Genomic DNA, 12680 nt, shown 5'->3' on the forward strand with positions numbered 1-12680 from the left:
ATTGGCACTGGGTCTGGATTCTGCTCTGCAAAGTGACCTGAATTTCTAAGATCTGGTGCTCATGGTTTTCTATGGGGGCCTAGCTCTGTTCTCATGAGGCTGGCATGTTCCCTACCAGCGTCCCTGTTCCCTTTCTGAGGAGCATGGAAGATGCTTCTCTTGGTATGAGGGGGTATGAGTAGAATTCCTGCTTCTGTTCAACATGCTGAAGAATAGGGCCTGGATTATGGTGACTGACTGGCAAACACTTGTTTTGGAAGAGATATTGAAAGTCTTTGGAGTTCTTGGCACAGTCATCATGGATAGTTTCCCGTGCCCATTCTGAACCAGGATCTGACAAATTACGACTCCTCCACCTGTGCTTGCATTAAAGTTTTATTGGAACACGGCAGTGTCCATCGTTTTATAGGATATCACTGGGCTCCTTTGCTTCCACACTGGTAAATTTTAATAATCGAGAGAGAGGGAGAGAGAGAGAGAGAGAGAGAGAGAGAGAGAGAGAGAGAGAGAGAGAGAGAGAGGATGGGGGGGAGGGAGCCATGAAGCCTAAAATAAAGACTATGTGGCACTTGGTTACAGAACTTGGGCTCCAATTTTGAATATCAAGGCCACTTTGTCTGACAGTGATCATGGATTTTGTTTTCCCAAGTGCAGGTGCTTAGGGCAATTATAAGTCAGAAACTGGCCGTAAGATGGTCATTTTGAGGTACATATTTTGCATGCTTTCTCTATGATAGTTAGACTTTTTCCAGTACTTTGTTTCATCCCTAGCCAGCCCAATTGCTGTGACCCCTGCTCTCCCATGTAAGGTGTTTCTTTCAGTTCTGTTTAAAAAGAAACTGAACCCACCTGTTAACTGCTGGTCTTTCCTTCAGGGACTGACCAAATGCCCTATAAGAGGTTTAGGGCCAGGGAACTAAAATGGACATAACCCAATAGAGTCTACCTTAAGGCTGGGATGCTGGGAAGCATAGGGCAGAGTCCATGAGAGAATAGAGAATGCATAGCTTGTTCTTCTTTCCAGCATCCTAAATAGCATGATCTTAAACACCATGGTCTTCTTGGAGTCAACTCCCCAATTGTTAAAGTGCTCACAACAATGTCTACCAATCTGGTTGTCATTGAAGCTGAGGCATGTGCTATCTACCGCCTAGAGCACAACAGAGTTGTTAAATAACATCTATAATCTCCACTGTAGTTGGGATGTGAGATGTTTAAAGATCTCCACTATGTGTTCTCACTCTTTCTAGTGTTCAGCAGCCAACACTGAGAGCTAGTTAGATGGGACGTTGTTTTCTGGCATTGTGAGGGACATCTTCCTAGGGTACACAGCATCTGTGATGTACCTTGAGATCTAGTCCTGAAGGCTGCTTGTCCTGGTGCTAGTCAAGCAATCCTTGGGTCACAGTCATGGCACAGCATAGCTATCAGACAATTGTCTTTTTTTCCATCCAGAGCAAAACAACAAACTCTCAAGTTCCTCCAACCGTAGCACAATATTACACAGGGGCATCTATAGCCTATAGAACTCACTGAGAACCCCGTATCTGAGACCCGGGCCAGGAGACAAGCTCAAGGCTTGGCTTGGTTGGTCAGTCAACATTTTCAGGTGTTCAATGAGCTTTCTCAGTCTGTCTAGTTTGTGGTATATTGGAAATGATCTGTAAACGTTTCCAAGGGGATAGAGGGTGGCTTACTCTGAGAACACTTTTGCAGGTAGGCTGATAGCTTCTAATGGAAGGTCTTGAAGAATAGAATCCCTTGTGTATCTGCCCTGGCCATGGTACTTCACAGGTTCTGGATCTGTGAGCAAGAACACTGTCTTGGGGGGTGTTGTTGTTTGTTTGTTTGTTTTTTATTCCTAGCAGTCATGAGATTCTAGTTCCACAGGACTTTTATGGCTGGTGTTTGTGAGTGGTTGCACTCCAAAAAACAGTATCTTTACTCTTGCCCTCTTTGAGGCATACAGGGAGCGAGAATGAGAACTCCAGTTTACACACAGCTAGAGTTCTGAAGTAAAGTGACTCACTTAGGGCCACCCAGAAAAGAGCAGCTTGGCTGTCCTCCCAGGCCGTTTTCTTCTGATCATCCAAATATGGAAACGCATGATGACAGAGGCACTTGTTCTTTCTGGGTCTTCTGAGGCAGAAAGCTTCCAGGGACACTTTGGAATGAAGGAAATAGAGTCCAAAAGGCCTCTGTCAGGGACCGCCAGGCGAATCTTCCCAAGAATCCTGGTGGAATGTTGTCATTTTCTCTCTCTTTGAAAGGGGTGGGTCTTGGAATACTGTCCGGGTCACTGTGAGCACACAGCAGAAGAAATGTCCCCCCAGCCTGCAGGGACCATCTGTTTCCAGGCAGTCCTCCTCTGGAAGCCTTCTTTACTCACTGCTTGCCCCTTTGATAGTCACCTCGACTTACCTTGAAACCTCTTTCCGTTGTCTCTATACACATAAACAATGTGAGTCTTCTTTTTTTTTTTTTTAACCTTCAAGAGTGACATATAGCATCAATGGGAGGAGAAGCCCCTTGGTCCTGTGAAGGCTCGATACCCTCAGTGTAGGGTAATGCTAGGGTGGTGAGGCAGGAGTGGGTGGGTGGGTGGTTGAAGGAGTACACTCACAGAAGCAGGGAAAGTGGGGATGGGATAGGGGCCTTTTGGAGGGGAAATCAGGAAGGGGAATAACATTTGAAATATAAATAAAAAAATAACCAATAAGATATTTTTCAAAAACCGAGGGGCATATGTTCACTAAATAATATTCAAATATTCACCTCCCTTCCCTTCCCTCTCTCTTTTTAAACCTTTCCCTTTGTTTTCTTCTTTCTTTCCCTTTTCCTTTCCTTCCCTCTCTTTCTTCTTCCTTCCCTTTTCCTTTCCTCTTTCTTTAAAAAAATCTTGTTAAATATTTTACATATTTATGCAAATATGCATTTATTTAAATAGCACCTGGACACCTGCTCTTGGTTTACCACCAGCTTCGTTCTGGTGATCTATGTGATGGCACAAGATGGATGAGGCTCTGCTCTGCTGAGCATGTGACCAGGGGCAGACACAGATCTGAGTCAAATTTCAGATGAAACATAGATAACCAACTTTTGTTTCAGAAGAACAAAGATAAGCGATGAAGGGAAATAGAATTAAAGAGGAACATAGACATTTGGCATGGGATTCAACCTAGTCTCTTTCTGGGGACAGGATAGTCAAGCCAATGCTTGAAGGAGCTGGAGTTGCTGCAGGAAAATGGGCGGGGGTGAGTCCCACAGGTGTAAAACACCAGGTTTTTATTTTAAAATCACTCTGGCTAATGAGTGGAGAAAGGTCTGACAAACGAGCTGGAGCAGGGTGACTGTGTGTGCCTTGGGACTGGGAACACTCAGAGATTTGCTCAGGAGAGTGGAAACCCAGACATCCAGGGGCGTTGGTGCAATGTAGCAGAGAAAGCAAGAGAATTCACAGAGCAGACCATTAGGTTCTAGAAAGATCTCCAAGGCATGACCTGTCTTTAAAGGAGTTCTCCTAGCAGCATCAGGAACTTAAAAGTTAGTGAGGCTGATACCAGAATTTAGAGGTTGAGAATGGTGAGCCATGAACTGTTCGTTTGAGTCCTATGGGAGTCTGGGGATCAGGACAGAGAGACAACCTACCTAAAATCCTAGCTGGAGCATGGTGGGAAGTAAATAGACTTCTCAAGACCCAAATTCTTGTCTGTCTTCCAGATTGTTCCTATCCATGGCTTTGATCCTTGTATGCTTTCCCTTCTTGTATGTCTGCAAACAAGTCCTAGGAACATTCCTTTGTCCAAGGTCAGGCCTGACTTCTGTCAAATGTCCCCAGATTGCTTCTTCCATGCTTCTGCTCAGTGTCTTATGACCTCAGACACTGAAGGTCTTCTCCATTTCCTCTCTTGAAGTCTCATGATCCTGCTTCTCCACCCTTTTCAGTCCCCTTTAGAGCCTGGAAAACGCCCTTCTTAGACTGCCCTCTTACATGTCCAATCTGTGAGCAGAATGTATCCAAAATGACTCTTTCTCATGCCTCCTTTGTTCTTGCATGCTCCAGTCACATTACACTTGCCTGGATTATTACCACAGCCATTGGATTCTTGTTCCTGTTTCTACCTTGCCTTTCAGTAGTTAGTTACTCTTTTTTTTTAGATAATTTTTTATTTACATTTCAAACATTATTCCCTTTCCCAGTCTCCTGTCCATAAGTCCTCTATCCCATCCCCCTTCCCTTTTTCTATAAGGGTGTTCCCCCTCCCCAACCATCTGCCCTTCCCACCTCCCCACCCTGACATTCCCTTGCACTGGGAGGTCCAGCCTTGGCAGGACCAAGGGCTTCTCCTCTCATTGGTGCCCAACAAGACCATCCTCTGCTACATATGCATCTGGAGGCTAGGCAATCCTCCAAAATGGAAGCCATTATGCAAAATCCCATCCACAAGCCCTAAGGTTCTCACATTTTACAGAGTAAAAACAATGGGCCTTCAATAGTCCATAACACCATGGACTCTGGCTCACCACCTACCTGATCCTATCCTGCTCTCTCCCCTCTAACTGCACCTTGGGATAGATTTCTGCCTCAGGCTCTTTGTAAATGATGACTCCTCTTTCCTTTCATCGATCAGCTCCTCCTCTGGCCCAGATAACAATATCCCCGTGATAACAGTCAGACTCCCCAGCATCTGATGATGCCCGTGAGTCCTCTGGCAGGCTTTGCTGTCCTCTAGTGAACTTAGTGCTTTTCTATGTGCCTCACATGTTTGAGATACTCTGCCCCCATTTATTCTGCCCACTATACAATAATCTCTAGGAAACAAAATTTGGCTTCTTCTCTGTCAGGGAGAAGTACACATAAGAAATGTCCAACATAACTATTTGGGAATGAATAGTGCGTAACCTAAGGTCTGAAGAAGCCTTCCCAGAAGAGAAACATTTATATCTGGCATAACCCTTTGGTCCTGTACCCCAGATTACCCCACTTCCTCTTTTTTTTCTTGTTGGACAGAAGGATGCTCCCTATTCTCTCATAATGTCTGCCAGGATGTCAAAGAGACATTTTATCTTCAGACTCCATTTTACTGCCAGAAACAATTTTGTCTCATCTGAAAAACCGTAGAGTTGCAGGTCAGTCACAAGGGGGATACTGTTTAAAGTGTAGAAGAGCCTGGTATGAGGCTCCCTGTCAGGACAGCCTCCTCTCTGAGGTGAACACCAATATGAGCTAGGGCGAATGATCTCCTATATCAAAGGAGGAATTGCTGGTCAGTTCTGTAGTCATTCTCTCTTCTATCTCCTGACATAACATGATCTGTCTACTGCCCATTGGACTCCCTTCCTGCCAGCTTGGGACATGCTGGCTTCTTTCTGTCTGTACCAGGCATTGCCACTGCCTACATTCCTCTGTTCTCTGTGAGTAATATGTAGAACTGATTTTCCTGTCTTACTTAGCTTTACATAGCTTCTGTGACAAGAACGTGTCAGAAACAACTTAAAGGAGAAAGAATTTATTTCAGTGTATGGTTTCAGAAGGGTAAGTCAATCGTGAAGAGCAAATGGAGGAGATTAGCTTAAATCAAGCAGATGAGATGTGGAGAAAGGTAAAAGCCAACACTCTACTGGCTTGGTCTTCTCCTTTTTTCTATTCCCCTCAGCCCCATACCCCTTAGACAGTTGTATATGACACTCACATAGGTCTTCCTCTTCACTTAATTTTCTATGACCCTTAGACACTGGGATCAGCCTCTTAGGGCTTGTAAATGCAGCCAAGATACTAATAATTAACCGCTACACTCCTGAAGGTTAGGTCAAACCCTAACCTTCAGAACCTGTGAATTTGACCTTTGTAGATGCTTAGTTCAGCTGGGGTTGCACTGAAGACCACATATGGCAAGAAGGTCATAGGAAGAGGGAGGCAGGAATGTAGCTGATGCTTCCACAGGTCATGGACTATTGTATCCAGCAAGTGTGAGGAAGAGGTGTTCCCTGTGGATTCAGAGGGAACAGTGCTCTGCTCACACATTGCTTTCAGAGTCCATCTCCGTTGTCTCAAGTCACCTAGATGTCAGCACATTGTGACAATAGTCACAAGACACCACTTGCTCCCAAAGAGATGTCCCCTAGACATTCTGCTATCCCTGGAAGGGTTCATTCTAAAGAGTTCTTACCAGTCCAGAGGGATTACCTTCAATCCCTATATCTGTGGCCCCTCTGGAATTGTGGCTGGGATGATGCCAAGGATGGTTCCCCAGCAGAGCACAAGCCTAGCAGGGGTGAGACACCAGCATGTATCTGCTGAGTAAAGTCATTCAAGAAGAACCTTCTGGACTCTCTGTGTGTCACAAGATCAGCAGCAGTTAGAAGGCTGCCCTGGTGTTTCCCCTGGAAATCCTCAAAGTGCTTTTATTCAAATCAAGGCACTCAATTTGTGAGCTCAGGCAAGAGGCACATACCCCAGTGGACTTTCCAAGCAAGTTGGTTCTTACTGGATATGGGTTCCTGCTAAGAACAGGGACCAGAAATGGGTTTCACCAATCAGAGAGTAAGCCTTTAAATAGAAAAACAGAAAGAAAGAATAAAACCTCCACAAATGGAAACTCTCTCATACTTAAGCCTCCTCAACTTCCCCTCTTTGCCTCCATCTCGGACCTCCCTGACTGGTTCCTTGGTCACAGTGAGAAGTGACCCATCTCAGACTTTCCCACATTTGGTTGTTTTTCCTCCTTTGGCTTTAGGCAGATATGTATAAATTCTCCTGCAAATTTGACCTTGCCCAATCCCTATTTTTCTATCTGACTTGGCTGCTGATGCATTCAAATGCCATTGGTGAACACCTACTGTGTGCCAGCTTGTCCAGGAAGTATGTCGCTGCTCTGGAACTTCTCTTTTATTGAATCTATTCCAAAAACATCAGTGACCTCACGAATGCCTCTTTGCTAGTGAACACAGAGTATCTTAGGGAAGTTAAATAATTTACTTATGTCCACATAGTCAGTTAGTGATGGAGACATTTTCATGTAGTTCTGTCAAACTCTAAAAACAGTAGTATTTTGGTTTTTTGTTTTTTTTTAATTTAAAGCTTGTAACTCGGGTGTTTGAAAAGGGCATCACTGTTAGGTGTTAGCCCAAGCAAGAGTAATGGCTGTCCCATTGTTTGCCAGGAAGGTTTGGGCAGGTTGATTGATAAACATGGCAATTTTGGCATCTGTTTAACGAGACTTGATGATTTCCCTATTCTCGGGCTTGTCCAATCCCCAGGCTGTGCTTGAGGAGCACTGGGCTAGCCACTTCCTTCCCACTGCTTTGGTTTTCTTACTTTTTAACTGAGAATCTAGTTTCACAGCCAGGTTGACATCCGGTCTGGACAATCTATAATCTTAGCATCCCAGGGTCATAGTTGCTACCGCATTCACATCTCTTTTTTTTTTTTTTTTTTTTTTTTTTGGAGCTGGGGACCGAACCCAGGGCCTTGCGCTTCCTAGGTAAGCGCTCTACCACTGAGCTAAATCCCCAGCCCGCATTCACATCTCTTAAAGCCAACCCTTCACATTCTGTATGATGCTATGAGCTACTCCCAGACTTGCAAAGTATCTAAGTATCTATCTATGCAGGACCCTTCTGTCACATATCCCTTGCTGCTCAACGCTTTGCATCTTAAAGCCCAGATGCACTCTTCTCTGGGAGTCAGTTCTAGAGGGCTAGAGGATGAGAGACAGGGGTTGGGCAAGTTCCTACATCCACTGTTGAAAATGATCTCAGAGAATGGAAGGCCCAACCTCTTTGGTCTATTGTGAGAATGAAATAAAGGAAACCATTGCTCATGCCTTCTGGGCTTTTCATTGTGCAAAGCACTTAGTAAGTAAGTGAACTCTCTCTGTGAATGGATTGGAGTCCCAGTTTTATGATGGTCCTACAGATGAGCTGAGATGGGCCAAAGGGGTATGAGCTGAGAAGGTGAGTGTAGAGGGTTTTAAAAAATGTTTCCAGGCTTCTGTCTGTCCTCTCATCATGTGCAAATGTGCTGGTAAGCTTGGTCTCCTTCCAGGCTTGTATGAGATTAAAGGCACCCTCTTGGCTAGCACGTGAGGCAGTGGAGGGCATAACAAACATGGCAAGAGTCCGGGGTTGCCAAGAAGCTAGCCTAATCAGCAGAATGTGGTGTGAAGGGCATGCTGTCTAAACAGCATGGCCAAAGGCAGAGAGCCAAAACTTTGGACCCTGGTTGGTGGGCCAGTAAACAGTAAGGCTCATAACATTTAGTTAAAATGACACTAAAAATAAAATGACTTTGTGCTTGGGCTTGACTGACCTGAGGTGGCCATCTTATTGAGAAATTACTGATTTTCTTTGTTGTCTCTGCTTCACTGTTGAAGCTCCACTTTTTCTATTTTTCTGCCTTCCCTCAACAGGTTCCCATGTGCCCATGCCTTCTGCCCCTGAGTCCGGTGAGATTAGAATTGGTTCCTGAGTACCTATCTAGGGTCAGCTATGCACATCTATGAAGTCCTGTATCTATCCTGAAATGTCCCCTACACTGTGAAAGAGCATGACATTTAATTGTGATGCCCGACCCACCATAACAAGTCAAGAGGGTCAAGGAAGAAGAAGCTGTTTTCTCATCTTTGAACAAGCGTGTTCATCTGACATGGGCCTCGCTCACTATGTAGCTCTGTCTGGGAAACTGACAGGCTGCATTGAGAATGAAACAGTGGGTCCTTTCCCCTTCATAGAAGTCCAAGTGCTATTCCATGTACAGTAATTCAGAGCTGCTAGCTCTGACCACGGGGCCTCCTACACATCAGCTCCCACTCTGTGACTGAGATCCATACATCTCAACCCTGCCCTGACATCTGACTCACAAGCAAAGAGAAAGCACACAAGGGTGGTCCTTCCTGTTTCTTCAGAAGCCTACTAAAGTGCCCTTGAGCTCTTGAATGTGGGCCCAGTCAGCTTGCTCCTATGTGAGAGAGAAATCTCCTATTTCTCCTTCTCCTTCTCCTCCTCCTCTCCATCTCTCCTTCCTTTTTTCCTTTCCTCCTTCCTTCCTTTCTTCCTTCCTTTATTTATTTATTTATTTATTTATTTATTTATTTATTTCCCTCAGTCTTCACAGTACTTTCTTTAAAAGAAGCTGCAGGCAGTTACTTCATGTAATGCAAGGTGTGCTATTAATTTTCCATGAGCATGATGAAGCACCATGGCCAAAAGGCTTATTGAGGAGAGACTTTATTTGGGCTGCTGGTCCTAGAGGGGTAAGAGTCCATCACAAAAGGGCAGATGTACTGCAGCAGGCAGGCCTCGCTGCTGGGAAGCGTAAGCCCAGAGATCATAGCTCAAGCACAAGTATGAAGAAGAGTAAGTGAACTGGGAGTAGAGTGAGGTTATAGAATCTCAAACGTCTCTCTTTCTCAGTGACGTACTTTCTCCGGTAACGCTGTGACTCCTGAATCTACCAACAGCCCCACTGACCAGGAAACAAGTCTCTAAATACCTGAGTTGATGGCAGGGGGAAGGAGGGGACATTTCTTACTCAAGCCATTACAGAAAACATCTCTATATGCCAAGCTGTGGAGGCCTAGGAAGAACACTTCAAACACAGTGGTAGGGTGCCAGGAAATTTCAGCTTTGCATGAACGCCTACAGGACTCCCGAGAGAAGACTTTGCATCATGTGAGGAATGGAGAGATCAATAATCACATAGAGCAGAAACTGGGAACCGTGAATGGGAGAAATGGACTGTTCTCCCATGCCAGAGGGGTGGAGTTCACTGAAGTGAGAGTACAACATTGGGAGCCAACCCCAGCAATTGCTGATGGCTCAGCTACAGTGATAAACAGTGTCTTCTGCTGGGAGCAATGGGACACAATATAGCAACAAGACAGAACATTCCAGAAAGATAAATATGTAGATGTACTACACTAATAGGTCTGGTAAAGGAGAAAGGTGTCTTGGAATGGGGATAGGGTGAGCATTGACCCCAGTAAAAAATTAATTAATTTTTTACTTACTCACTTTTCTTCCCACTCACCTTCTCCCATGTAGGATACCCTGACTACACTTTCCCCTCCTGCTATTCCACTCCTCCCAGCCCCCTGCATCCCTTCCACCTCCCCTCTTCTCCAGATATATTCCTCCTCCATTTCCACGAGACAACAACCAAACACCACAAAACAGGATACAGTAAGACAAAGCAAAAGCCCACATACTGGGGTTGGAAAAAGCAACCAAATGTAAGGAAAAGATTCCCAAGAGGAGGCAAAAGAGTCAGAGTCATACCCTCTCCTCCTAGGATTCCCACAAAACCACCAAGCTAACAGCCATGACATACATACAGAGCACCTAGTATAGACGCATGCAGGTCCTATGCTTGCCACTTCAGACTCTGTAAACCCATATGGACCCTTAGTTGATTTACTGGGCCATGTTCTGTTCTTTTGGTGCTGTTAATCCCATCTGACTCCTGGAGTCTTTCCTGTCGCTCTTCTGCAGTGTTCCCTGTGCTCCAAAAGGAGGAACCAGATGGAGACGTCCAGTTTAGACTTAGATTCTTGAACACATTTCTTCCTTGAAGAGCTCAATGCTTATCGGGCTAGTCTGGTCCTCTTGCTCATGGTACATCACACAGCTTCTAAGCTCCCACCTCAGCAAGTTGGACTTGTGGACCACCGATACATCAAAATCTTTTAGCTCTTAATAAGCCTGTTTTCATTCTTCTTAAAGCACACTCTCCATCCTTTCCTACTAGAAATGTGTCTGTGCCAGCTGAACAAGCTTTTTTGGTTTTTCCATCTAAATGAGACAGAATTAAGGGTAGGGGAGTCAACTTTGCCCAGGAATCCTCTGGGTGACTTGCTATTTCTCAGAGAAGCTACCAAATTAATGAGGGTCAGAGCTCAGCTAAGCAGGGGGATTTCCCCAAAATATCACCAAACAATTTTTAAATCCTAATTTCTGTCTTGATATCTTGGTTCTCACAGTGAATCCAGTGCCTCCAAAGGCAGCAGGATCCAAAGTTTATAATTTATTGGGCCTTACAACTATTCGCACCCATATCCTGTCATTCCCAGCAGGATTATAGGGTTTATTTTTCAACTCATACAATTCCCTTAGGGGTATTTGTGCTTTCTCCCCCTCCTCACTTTCGGAAAGAGACTATCATGGTTTTATTTCTGTCACTGGGAACTCACTTAGTCTGCCATAGCAATTCTTAGAACTGGGATCATTTTTATTGTTTTATGTCTGGCTTAGTGTTTCTGAGATTCTCTTATAAGGTGTACATTATCAGCCCTTCTTCCCAGCTCTTGACTATTCCACTGCTTGGCTCCCCTGTGTTATCATTCTTCCCTTCTGACAGGACATGCAGTTGTTTTTAGTGTGTGGTGATGGTGAGTAAGATTGCCATGAACTCCCCAGCACAAGTCCTTTTCTGGACATATGTGTTGGGGAAATATCTAGAAATGGAAACGTTAGGTCATATGCAAAATGTATTTTTAGCTCTGCAAGCAAGAATCAGTTTCTCCAAGTGATTGTATTATTTTCCACTCCCCATGCCTGAGATCTCCAGTTGTCCAATGTCTCTATCTGCACTTGGCATTGACGATCTTAACTTGATCCTTCTCATAGGTATGATATGGCCTTTCACTGGAGTGGTAATCTCTGTCTTTCTCATGGCTAATGACTGCATGCGGGCCCCTGTGTTGTGTGCATGCATCCTCTGTGTAGATGTACCTAAGTGTTTTCTGCATTGGAAAGAGGTTTCTCCTTCAATAAGTATAAGTAGGTTTTATGTTATGTATTCTAGCACTAGTAGTTGGAGCAAATATTTTCTTCAAGTCAGTGCCTGGAGGTCCTAAAAAGCATAGTATTAGACTTTATTGTCTCCCACTTATGTTTAGACTCACAGATATGTCCTGACTTCTGATCTTGAAGTGTGACATTATCTATAAAGTTCATGGGCAAGAACTATGCTTAATGGAGCAAGGCCCACAATTCCCTAGCACCCTGAGGCCAGTTCCCAGGCTTTCTGTCTTAAGCTTGTCTACCTCTATGCATAGAACATTCTAGGTCATGCACGGATGTGGTCAGCTCCCATCTGGCTGGGAATGTCATATTCTCAGGAGTTTGTCTCATGACTACACCATGTGGAGAAGGGTCTGAATGAAGATGTTTCTATTTCCACAATGAGACTGGCAGGAGCACACCAAGCCAGGAGTGATGATGATGGACCTAGGAAAACTTTCAGACAGTCCTATTCTGGGAGCATGTAGAGAGAGGAACAGAGCCAGGCGGTGGGAAGACAGGGCTATGCTAGTTTCTCTATAGCTGCCTTAAAGAAGGACCTTTCTGCATCCTCTTAAGAGGAGCTTAAGTCATATACCCTGGGAACTGGCTTTGGGATGCTATGGAATTGTGGGCCTTATTGGGGGGGTAGAGAGGGGATAGGTTCAAAGATAACTCCATCAAGTGTGGTTCTTGCCCATGAACTTTTTAGATAATGTCACATTGCAAGGTCAGAGTCAGAAGTCAGGACATACCTGTGAGTTCTTCCTGGGAACCCTTTCTCCCCCTACCTTTGTCCTTTCTAAGCAGGGGAAGAGTCCCCAAGGTGACTAGAACTTTGAAAGCTTGTGGGGACCAAGGCCATGCACAGAGATGCAGGTTCTAATGGTGGATCTTCC

This window comes from Rattus norvegicus, chromosome 7 (assembly GCF_021556685.1).
Source record: "Rattus norvegicus strain SHRSP/BbbUtx chromosome 7, alternate assembly SHRSP_T2T, whole genome shotgun sequence".
Taxonomy (NCBI): domain Eukaryota; kingdom Metazoa; phylum Chordata; class Mammalia; order Rodentia; family Muridae; genus Rattus; species Rattus norvegicus.